The following is a 12,805-nucleotide window of genomic DNA, read 5'->3' on the forward strand; positions in this document are numbered from 1 at the left end:
TCGTACCACCTCGGTGCTTTAACTGCAGTATTTATTTTTATTGTAGTTATTGCGAACATCATTTGTTTCAAAACAATACAGAGTAACAGAGTTCCCTACAAATGTTAAATACCTATCACATACAAAACATCCTTTTTTTAAATTTGAAAGTACCAAACTTTTGTAAAACATTTTAAAAGTGTCAAAAAATATTAATTTAATAGGTGCGTATATTTGAATGTGCATGCATGAGTTACACGCATCAATTCTTGATTTTGCTGGGGTATAGTACCAATTGGATTTTTTTTAAAAATTTAATTGTCTTTTTTTACATTTGCTCATGAGGAGGAGCGCTAAAAGCGCATCTTTCTCAATTAAATTAACTATCATTAGAATATATGAATGACATAGAATTTTATTCATTATTTAGATTTCACTAGATATACATTTGATAAAACTTTTCCCAAAACAAAGGCCACATTAGAACACACAGGACCGGATTTAGAAGTGTGGAGGCCTCGGGGCAACGAAGGAGTGGTTCAAAAAGATCATATTTTCGAAAATATCCGATACTTTGATATATATATCTGAATATTTTGATATATATGTATATATCCGATATTTTCGATTTAAAAAATGTCCATTCAAGTCATTTCGTCAAATAATTTTTAAATTTTTGAGCTCAAAAAACGAAAAGTTGTAAGGATGATTTGCAAAGTTAACCATTTTCGTGTTTTTTTACTTACTTTATTTCTCTTTAACTCATAGGTACAAATTACAAATTAAATGAATACAAGAAATATATTGCCACTAAAATGCTCGATCAAATACAAAATTGATAGTAAATTGATACTTGTAATCAGGGCTTTCTTACATTTCGATAATAATATTTTTGTGCAAACAGTTTTTGTAGAAATACAAAAAAAAAAAAAAAAACATGTCTGGGAGAAAAAACGTAAAATTTGCTGACCCATGAAAGTTTGTATAAATTTTATTGTGGGGGCCCCTTTGTTGTGGAGGCCCCGGGGCAATAGCTCTGCCTGCCCTCCCTTAAATCCGGCTTTGAGAACACACTTTTGCAAAAGAAATGGCTTTTTTATAGAGAGTTTGCAAAAGGGAAGTGTTCTTGATGCTGTATTTCCCTGTGTTACATCCATGGGGGTTTCAACTTAACAAAAGACCATTAACTTTCCCTTTTCAATGAGCTCCCGAAGGAGAAGTACCTGAAAATTTTAAATGTTTTTGCATTTTTGTCGCCTGTTATAGGTTAGCTTTAATTTACAAGCTTGCTTATTTGTTTCATGCTGAAAAAAAGTGCAAAAAAACGTCTTATTCCAACATTTCCCTATTGTTAGTATTGAATATAAAACAAGTTGCTTCAAATATCTCGAAAACTACTTTCTGCAGATACTGCCATTTACCTGCCCACTGCAGTATAAATGTTTGAAGGTGCACTGAATTTTACTAGTGCCAAACTCGTCAGTAAAAACTTGAAATTGAAACAACCATCAATCAATTAATTTTTAGAAATATCTTTTTTTTAATGTTTATTTTTGAAAGGGGACACATCTGATCTTTCTCAATACCATATGGATGTGTCCAAGTCTTTATGCACGATATTTAGTATTATGTAGCAAAATTCTGAAAAGAGGACTAAATTTTATGCATATAAGGATAACATTAGAAACACTATCACTTCACTACTATCCTTGATTATAAAAGCTTAAGTTTGTCGAAAACCAGTCCAATTTTATTTATTAAATTTATATAGATCTTGCATGTTTATATTCTGATGGCATTGGAACTTCATTGACATGACAGGCCTTTGTGAGCAAAAAAATCTTTTTTGTACAAAAATATTCTTATTTTCCTATGTTGTATAAGAAAAGTGTATATTTTAAATCTTTTTTCATTGTCTGCTGAGTATTTTCTTAGAATTCAATTCAACTTTATAAACCTCTTATAAGCTTAAATAAAAAATAGTGCACATTGTTTTTTACCCTTTTTTATGAAGTAATGAACTGAAGTTGAAAATTTTGACAACTCATTATGCCCTTTTTCGAAATTAATAAACTTGATTCAATTATAATTAGGTTGCCAATGATATAAAATTTTTAAAATTACGAAATAAGAAACATTTCAATTTGAATGGCATTAATTTTTACTATTTAAATTCAAGGACCTTTGGGAGTCACTGTACAACCCTTGTCAGCTAGGGGTTGTCAGCCCTCCATAAGCATATCACTTAGAGTCCAAGCTTGGCCCACTATAGTTGGGGCAAACCTAACGTGGGAATATTGTGAAGGCTACGCAAATCCTAATCACAGCATTACAGAGCTGCCAGGTTAGTTTTACCCCAGGCAGATATGGCCTCTTGTTGACCCTGTCGAAATTTAAACTTCCTATAAGCAGTACTGTAATTTAGGAGGGTCAATTACCTCAGCCCTAGCTTTGAGAAATTAATGTTACATATAAGGTGTTGTAGCTTTTGCAATAAAATTTGCATTGAGTAAACACCCTCCCCCACCCCTCAAACCCTGGAAAAATTCGAAATGACAAGCCTGCTTATACGAATTGTTAGCAGTTCAGGAATTTAAAGAAATTAACAATTTCTGTACTTATTCATGTCTTGAACAAACCAATGTGATTTTAGCCAGTTGTAATAATTACCGTGAATAAGAAACAATTACCTTTTCACATTATAGGTAGTTCAAGTATTTGCTAAATATTCACTTCAAATTACTTTAGAGTTACCAGAAGATTAGTTTCCAGTGGCTGATTTATGGGCTTAAGGGGCCAGTTGAAATATATTTTTGGGGACCCCTTTGTCGATAATTATCATCATAATTGGCTGAATAGCCCATTGCGAGCCTTGGCCTTCTTCAAGAGATCCCGCCAGGCTGTTCTCCTCTTTGTCGTTGACCTCCAGTTTTTGATTTTAATGAAATCAAAATCAGTGTCCACACAGTTGACCAATCTCGTTTTTGGTCTACCCGTAGGTCGCTGCCAAAAGGGACTGCATTGAAGACCGTCAACGAAGCTCTATCATTTTCCATTCTCAAGAGATGACCAGCCCATCTCATTGTTTAGTTTGTTAAATTTCAAAATATTGATACATATCTCTAAAAAGTTTATTAAGTCTTTGTCTATCATAGAACTAAGTTAAAAAATAAAATTTAAAAAAAGGCTGCAATTTTGAATCATCTTTATAGCCTTATGGTCCTGGGAGCCCCTTACAATTTTGCAACATGGAAGATCTGCCACTGCATCTTTAGAATTTTTTTTTTTTTTCTTGATGCTGTCCTAAATATTATGGTCTAAATTCGGATTTTTTTAATGCAAAATCGAAATACATCGTAGCTTTAGAACAATAGTAAGATATCTAATCCCAGATATAACACTAAGATATCTTACTGCTACTTTGAGGGGACAATATAGGTTTTTTTTTTTTTTTTTTTTTTAAAGAAACACAACCGAGATTTTATTACTATTCAAAATAAATTGATAGGATATTCCGTTATCATTCTTTATTTTCAACTTGAACTTTTTAATCACCAGTAGGATTGCTGGAAAGGAGGAAAAATTCTTAACATTTTTTTACTGTTCCACAACCCAACTAGTTTTTAACTCATAAGTAAAATGCATTTTCATATTTTTCGGAAAATATAAAAGGAATATCTTTCTGCAATTTGAATTATGCATAACTTCAACACACAGAAGAATCAAACTGAAGTATATTTAAGAATTAAAATACATTAAATCAATACTGAATTAAAAGAAATGTCAAACGTATCCCAAAAAATTCATATATTTTTTACATTATATTAGTCAACAATATAACAACTTTTTAGTACGGCTAACAAAATTTGTGGTTGTTTCACAAAATAAGATTGTATGTGACAAAACATAAGTTTCAAGGATTTTTCACAAATTAATTGTGCAAAATACTAAATATAATACGAGTTAAAATATGAAAGCCATAACGTATGAAGATGAAGCCAAGCTTTCACGACTGCACAGGGAGCATTTGTAAACAAAATTTATAAAAGTCTCAATACAAAATTTAACTAATTCCACGACTTGCAACTTTAAAAATTTGATTCATCTTGTGTTCAAATAATTGTTTAATTAGACCAAGAATATCGTTCAGAGATTAAAAAATACAGAACTTTATGACAATGACAATCGCGACTATTATAATGAACTTTGTTTTCAAACACAGGTTGCAAGCAGCGGCCTTGCGCAGAGCATAAGCAGCATTGCGCAGAGCATAAGCAGCATTGCGCTCCGCAAAGAGCAGCACTGCGAAATTCTCGCCAACCATTTTGGAAGCTTTCGAATTTCGCCAGTGCACTGTAACTGAGAGTTTCAAAATTCGCTTCCCGGCGCCCAAAACGCTCGGCGCCCAATCTGCGGTGCCCAATCTTCCCATTTCGTATTTATCTATATATCTATTTATATGTATTATATATCTACTTATGTATCTATCTATCTCCATGTCTATTTATATATCTTATCTACTTATCTGTCCACTTATCTATCTATGTATGTATCTATATATCTATCTATATATCTACTTATCTATTTATCTATCTATCTATCTATCTACCTACTTATCAATATATCTCCCTATGTATATATCCACCTATCTATCTCTATATCAGTCTCTCTACCTAGCTATCTATTTCTATATCTTCCTCTATCTATTTATCTCTATATACAAACATACATACATATCAACCTATCTATTCTCTCGCTTTGTATATATATTTCTATTTCTCTATCTCTCTATCTACCTGTCTATCTATCAAGAGAGATAAAGATATAGAAAGATAGATGTAGGTAGGTAGGTTAATATACAGATAGAGATATAGATAGATAAAAGATAAAACTCAGTAAAAAGTGCATTGTTTGCAAAGACAAAAATAAAGAAATTATAAAATATATAATGAAACACATAAATAAATAAGCATATAAAATTATCTGCATTACAAAAAAGTACGAAAATGAAAATATCTCAAAGAAACTTCAAATTTCTTTTTAAATCAAAAGAAATTTTGCCATTGTTCATTCACTGGGTTTTCGCAATTTTTCGTAGTCAGTGACTGAACACCCCTCTACCTGAAAATCTACGCATTCTGCATTGACTGACACAATTTAAATCCATAGCCTAAATATGTATACTTAATTTTTCTTTCGTACAGTTAAAAAATAAAATTTATCGATAAAAATAATATGTATCAAAATAATTGCTAGCACAAAACCAGCCTTATTATTTTGAAAGAAAGAAAGAACGATTCACGGCAGTAAAAATTTCAAATTTTTTCCAGGAAAAAAATACGTATCCAAAGTGACCAATCGAGTGTGAGAGAGCTTAGAATATCAATAAAGAACGCTTTTGTAGTGAATTTATTCAGAAAAAAATTTTTGGAAGCTTATTATTATTATTATTATTTTTAAATGACACTCTGTTCATTCACTGGGTGGTGTTCACTCACTGGTCGGTCTACCCTAGTAAACATTACATCATAGGTTTTTTGCTCGTATTTTCATATTTGAGACAAAATCGCTTAGAACTACTACAATTATTCTTGGTCTCTTTTCGGGGGGGGGGGGGGAGATAGGTTACCTTGTTTTAACCGCGTCTACTTATGTCTACACTCTCCTTTGACCCCTTTCTGAATTTTTAATTTAATGTTAGACTTTGTTACATTTAAATCAGAAAATTGCATTGGGTAAATTTAAATCTGCATTTTTTTCCTTTATAGCTTTTTCCCCCCGTTTTTTACTTCCTTTTACAAAAAAGGAAGTATTGTATTCGCGAAAAAATTTTCACTCAAAAATCGCCCTTAATTTCCATTTTGCTCACCCCCAAATGAATGTTGAGTTTTTTTTTCGATTCGACCACATGCGGAAAAGTGCCTAAGAATGTATAGACACGCGAAATATCCATTTTGACCATCACCGAGGTAATTACAACGACTTTTCTCGTGACGTCTGTATGTATGTGCGTATGTGTGTATGTGCGTATGTGCGTATGTATCTCGCATAACTCAAAAATGGTATGTCCTAGAAAGTTGAAATTTGGTACATAGACTCGTAGTGGGGTCTAGTTGTGCACCTCCCCTTTTGGTTGCTTTCGGATGTTCCTAAGGGGGTCTTTTGCACCTTTTTGGGGGGAAATCATTGTTAATATCAATGCAAACTTAAGTGGTGTTATAATTTGGTAAACACTTGGTGACGTATCGCCAAGCTTTTGGTCGCCAAGTTTTTTCGCCAACTTGGCGACGATTTTTTTTTCTTCTAAGAGCGAACATCCGGATCTGATTAGCTATTTGGCCTATAAAACCCTCCTTAGGGCCCTGTAGTTTCTGGGGCCCTCGAAAATATTAGACTATGTAGAGAATTATACCAAAATATGACTTCGTTTTTTTTTACTTCCTTTTACAAAAAAGGAAGTATTGTATTCGCGACAAAATTTTTACTCAAAAATCGACCTTAATTTCCATTTTACTCACTCTTGAATGAATATTGAGATTTTAGTTAAAACGAGTTTTCTCGTGACGTCTGTATGTACGTTAGTATGTATGTGCGTATTTATGTCGCATAACTCAAGAACGGTATGTCCTAGAAAGTTGAAATTTGGTACGGAGACTCCTAGTGGAGTCTAGTTGTGCACCTCCCTTTTTGGTAGCATTCGGGTGTTTCTAAAGGGATCTTTTGACCCTTTTGGGGGGGGGGGAATCATTGCTAATTTCGGTGTAAACTCATGCGGTGTTATAATTTGGTGGACATTTGGCGATATATCGCCTGTCTTCTTCGCCAAAAAACTTGGCGATTTTTTTTTTAATTTTTCTATTTGGCCACTGTTGGTGAAAGAGAGGGTAAACTATTGAATCACATTAAAATTGCCAGTAATGGGGAAATGACATTAAATTGGAGTAAAAGGAAGTCATGTGATTCACACATCAGCTCGTTTTAAATTAAGATTAAATTAAGTTTTTGATGCAATACAAAAAATATATTTTGATTCAAAAATCTTTAGAACACCTAACTTAATGTGACAAAAACAAAATATTTATTATGATGTGCTTTATTTGTTGCTTTTATTTCTTTTCATTTACTTACTTACCTTTTCTATTTCTTCATTTATTTTCATAATCTTAAGATACAATCAAAAATTCTAGCATCATTTGGAAAATTAATCGTATTGGAGAGAATTAGGTTCAGGAAAAAATCTGCTTTTAATTCTGCTAACCAGAGCCATTGTGTCCTTTAAATCAGTATCGGCTCTGTGCTAAGAAGCTTCGTCTTAACCGGTCCCGCCGGTGCCCTGGGTGTTACTTTTCCTTCTCTTGTGTTGTAAATCTTAACTGTGTGTGTCCGGAGGCAAAGTGCTAGGCACGCAGTCCTCTATGTAAATGAAGCTGTATATGCGTGAAGCTGTTTAGCTTCTCAATAAATAAATAAAACCCGTTTCAGCAACTCTTCCCGCTCCCGCTTGTGACTACTTTTTTGAAGGAAACTACAGCGAATAAAAGAGCTAATCTCGCAATTTGCGGCATCCCTGTCTGCAACCTACAGCCGATTGTCTTGCATATTGACCGTTCCCAAGCGGTAATTCTGTAATCCACGCTACGGCTTGGTTTCTTACGTGCTCGATAGATGGCGCCACAACTTTTCAGCATATTTTTCTTGCGCTCTTTTTAAAAATGTCTTGTGTCTTTTGAAGTTTTAACCATGGATAGCTTACCATCCGGCTTTACTTATTCAAATATTAATATTACAAACGATCAAAACGAAAATTTTAACTTTCAGAGTAAAAGAAATCACTAATGAAAATGCTGCAAATGTAAGTTTTAAAATTTTTTTTCTTAATTTAATTGCGGATAATCCCGAAAAAAAAATGTTATTAAAGGGACAGAACAGCCGATTTAAATTATTGGAATTAAAAAAAAATGTGACAATTCATGTGCCTAATGGTTTAACGTTGTAATTAATAATTTAATCAACGGTCTAATTGATATAACTATATCAATTAGATAACATTATGAGCAGTATTCGGGGGGGGGGAGCACATATATATAGTGTGAAATGTAAGTAAGAACAGCTCTTTTACAAAAGTACTCCAATAGGCTTTCCAGTTTTTTTATTTATTTATTTTATTTTTTTTTTTTTTTTTTTGCAAAACACACACACACACACACACACACACACACATATATATATATATATATATATATATATATATATATATATATATATATATATATGTGCCTTTTTTTTTTTTTTTTTTTTTGGTGGTTGGAGTGTGATCGCTTCCTTTTGGGGGGAGGGGGGAACACATTCACCCTTAGTTTTATTTACCCATGTTTGCAGCATTTTTTAAAATTAATTTTCTGTTTAGTGTGTTCTTTAAGTTTTGTTGTTTTTTCCACCAGTACTTACATGTTCATTACTTAATTGCTATGTTGGGCCTTTTTTGGTTAAAGATTTTTTAGATTGTATTTGTGTTTTAATAAAAATTGAATTAATTTCTCATTTGAATGGCTTATACAGCTTTTACTCAAATATGCTTGTTAATTTTATACACAGAACTGGTTACAGCAATCAGGGCCGATCCTAGGGTGTCGGCCGCCCGTGTGCAAAGACCTACTGTGCCGCCCTTCAAGAGTAATTTGCATATTTTGACTAATCTTTGACGTCCATATAAATATTTCTTCAAATTTCAAAATCAAGTTCTAATTAAAAAAGAAAAAGAAAAATAAATTAAAAAAAAAACAGAAGGTTGAACTTATAAAAATGAAGAAAAATTTTCTAGTAAGAAACTTCTTAGGTACAATTTATATCTTTGAAGAAAATAATAGATGCCAAAATTTACTAGTCGTAAAAACGCATTTTATAGTCTTTCTTCGGTGACATCAGTGAAAGGATGGAGGAGGGAGATCAGGGGAGGGGGGATTGCTCCCAGAAAATTATTGAAATTGGCGTATGAAAAATAGTTTTAGTAATCTTTGGTTGTGTTTGGTTGCAAGGAGAAAAGAGTCGGGTATATTCAAGGTGCATGCAGAAATTTTCGAAATTGACGTTAAATATCGCTATTTTAGGAACTTTTTCGAGACTTCAGGGGAAAAGTAATGTTGGAGTTCTCTCCTAAAATTCTTTCAAAATTGAAATCAATTCGAAGCTATTTTTTGTGACCGTAGCTTAGGAAAAATCGCCGCTCTTCCCGAAAATTTTCCGAAACTGAAGCTTTAAATTAGCAGTTTTGGGTTATCTTTGTTGACGTTGCTAGAGGGAGGGAGATTCAATCATCTCCCATTGAAAGTTTTCGAAATTGAAGTTTAAAACGCAAATTTAGGCTGTCTCTGGTGACGGTAAGGGATCTGGCGGCTTTTTTCCGGTAATTTCTTGGCACTATTGTTTCAAAAACCCATTTCTGGCTATATTTGAAAACGATAGGGAAAACGTGAAAAAATTCCGAACCGAAATATTTTTCGGAACTAAAATCCATTTTAGGCTATTTTTGGGAAGGAAAGGCTTTGGGGCTCCCAAGCGGATATTTCTAAAAGCGCAATTTTATGCCACTGTAAAAAAAATCCGGAAACGTTTCTGAGTATTTCGGAATCCTCTTTCTGTAATGTCCAGAAACGTGTCTGAGTATTTCGGAATCCTCTTTCTGTAATGTCCAGAAACGTGTCTGAGTATTTCGGAATCCTCTTTCTGTAATTTTCAGAAACGTTTCTGAGTATTTCGGAATCCTCTTTCTGTAATGTCCAGAAACATGTCTGAGTATTTTGGAATCCTCTTTCTGTAATGTCCAGAAACGTGTCTGAATATTTCGGAATCCTCTTTCCGTAATTTCCAGAAATGTTTCTGAGTATTCTGTGCAGCTGTGGTTCATGAAAGTTTCGAAAACATTTCCGAGTATTTCGGAATTCTCCAAACAATTTTCAAAAACGTTTCCGGGAATTTCGGAATCCTTTTTCCGTGATTTTTTCTAAAATATAATTCTTTATTATAGTATTGCATACCATATCAGTTTCAATTCTTTCATATCTAAGAGCAATAATGCAAGCAATTTTAGAATCATTCGTGAATTTTTTTTTTTTTGAATTTCTAATGACAAATAGCATGGTTAACAGCATAACATATGCACAGTTATAAATTTTTGAAAAATTATGAAATAATCTAGTAGTTTCATTCCTAATCACAAAATCGTAGGGGAATTGGAGGGGGGGGGGGGGTACCTTCTGAAAAGTGGGGATTGTTTGTTAAACAATCTTAAACTTCAGTTTTTCTCTCAATATTTTCAAGACAAAACTTTCAACATATTGTATTTTTAATGCAGAACTTAAAAACATATCTTGTATCAAACTTGATAGCTTTTATCTTCGGATAAAATTTGACAGGACTTACCTACCCTTCGCGTTCCGGAATTCGTTCACCTCATAAGTCAATTTCTCTGACGAACAAAGTGTACCGAAAAGTACCAACAGAGAAATTGATGAATTTAAATATGACACCAAGTCCCCCTGCTGGAACCATTCGGGTTGATTCTTCTGTTCTTGCTCTTTTCCAGCTCATCACAAATATAAATACTTATTCAAAATAGGTTACTGATTTTATTTTTAGTGTGCGCAAAATGCAATATATATTTTATTTATTAAAACATTGAACTCAATTACATGATTATTCCATTTCATATATACGAGAATCCCCCCCCCCCACCATAAGAGTGATGGTGCACCCATAAAATGCTATGAAGCGCCCACCCCTCCTTGAAAAAGCAACCCCCTGAAAATGTCAATGGCACAGTCTGCGTGGTGAACGCCCCTCGTCTTCTCCCCATATGTACATTGTATATTAATAACATAGTTTTTTAAAAATGATCACTTTTAAAACAATGACATGAAATAATATTACTTTTTATTTTGGCATGTAAATGCAGCTGTTCCATTTTTGCCACTGACTCATTCCTCCTGACTGTCCTACATTAAACTAGTATGCATGCAGTAGGTACTGTCCTGAGGAAGACAAATTATAGGGACTTGTTTCTTAATTTAGTCGAGGTAAAAAACCCCTACTTTTAATTTTAGGTTTAAGCTCTTGTTTATTGCATATAGTTTAGCATATGGTGCATTTGGCCCAATGTAATGCATATATTAGAGCTTAAACACTCTCTATTTAGTAAATAGTTTAATATCTTTTGGTCTTTTGACCATATTTATCGAATCTTCCACGGCTGATGAGCTCCGAATTCAACCTTTCAACTTTATTCTAATAATTGCTACTTTTAATTTTCTTTTTCTCATTGCTATTCATTGCTTGTGTATTTCATATATATACAAAAATATATTATTGAGAAATAATTCTTGTTTGTTATATTTGCAGCTTCTTTCCCTTAAGGGCAGGTACATTGCAACTAAAATAAATCGTACTAATGAAGCTCTGCTGAGATAAATAATATTTCATGTATAATGTAAATTATAAATCAAAGTATCATATACATTATAAATCAAAGTATCATATAAATTATAGGTCAAATACTTTAATATGGTGTAAAAATACAAAATTATTTTATTAAGTCTTTTTTCTTTTTTTTTTTTTTTTGCTTTTGGTAAAATTGAGGCTCGTAAAACGAAAAAAATGAAGACACTTTTAAATACATATATGTATCTATTTGTTAAAGAAATTAATACACATTTAACTAATTTAGAGCGTTTCGCTAATGCAAATATTTAAAGAGATATCGTCATTTAGATAATACTGAAGCACTATGTTCCTAATTATAAGAGATAGTTTTTTTTTTACTTCATACAATCTAGCTACACTGTTTACAAGAGAATGAAAACATGCAACCTTAAAGACGAACTATCAAACCTGACAATTTGCATATTATAACATTTAATTCATAATGCTTGATACATAAATGTTCAGCCAAATATTAACCGAGATTGACACATAAAAACAAAGTACACAATAACACTTATTTAAAGTTTTTTATAATCTTCAATTCATAAATTTTACAGAATAAAACTAGACACACTTGCACTTTAAATATGTGTTCTGCCAACAAAAATTACCCATTTGGTAGAAAGGAGAAAAGTATCCAAGAAAAAAGTAAATTACCTACACAAGTTATGCGACGCAACGAATTTACATGGCGTCCTCTCGGCAGCTATTTGGTTTTTAATTTCAGTTTGTATTCCTTCCGCGAGCATGCGTCGAGAAGTTGCACTTCGTACTTAAAAATAAGTGACATAGCTTCAAATTCAATCTCATGACGATACATAAGCAAGAAAATATAAGACTATAAAATTATCTTCAGTGAATTCATGCGAGGAACAAAACTTCTACTAATCCCCTTGATGAGTGTTACTTCGCATACATGAGTCAGCACTTGTTTTCATTGCGTGCTTTCGAAAGTTTCAGTTTGGATTTGGTGCTGGACTATAAAATTGGCGTGTGAGCTGCGCATGCGTCGACTCTTACTTTCTTGCTAAACGGGAAAGGTTTTTAATAAGAGCTGAAAACTGCTGAGGGCGTACGAATCTGTGTATTACGGAAAGCTTTTTTGTATATTCAGAGAGTTTTCCGAGATTTTTTACAGTGTGACGCTTACAAAACTGGGAAGCTTCGGCGGATCTTTCGGATATTTTTCGATATTAATATCTCAAAAACACAACTATAGACTTTTGTCCACCTCACTTCGACGATAAATGGGTATATGCCCTAGCGCCGTAAAAAGTTACATAAGCCAGGCAGTTCTCCTCTAGAGTTTTTTAGGAATTGAATTTCCAAAATCGTATTTTAGGCATTGTTT

Source organism: Uloborus diversus, chromosome 10 (assembly GCF_026930045.1).
Source record: "Uloborus diversus isolate 005 chromosome 10, Udiv.v.3.1, whole genome shotgun sequence".
Taxonomy (NCBI): Eukaryota; Metazoa; Arthropoda; class Arachnida; order Araneae; family Uloboridae; genus Uloborus; species Uloborus diversus.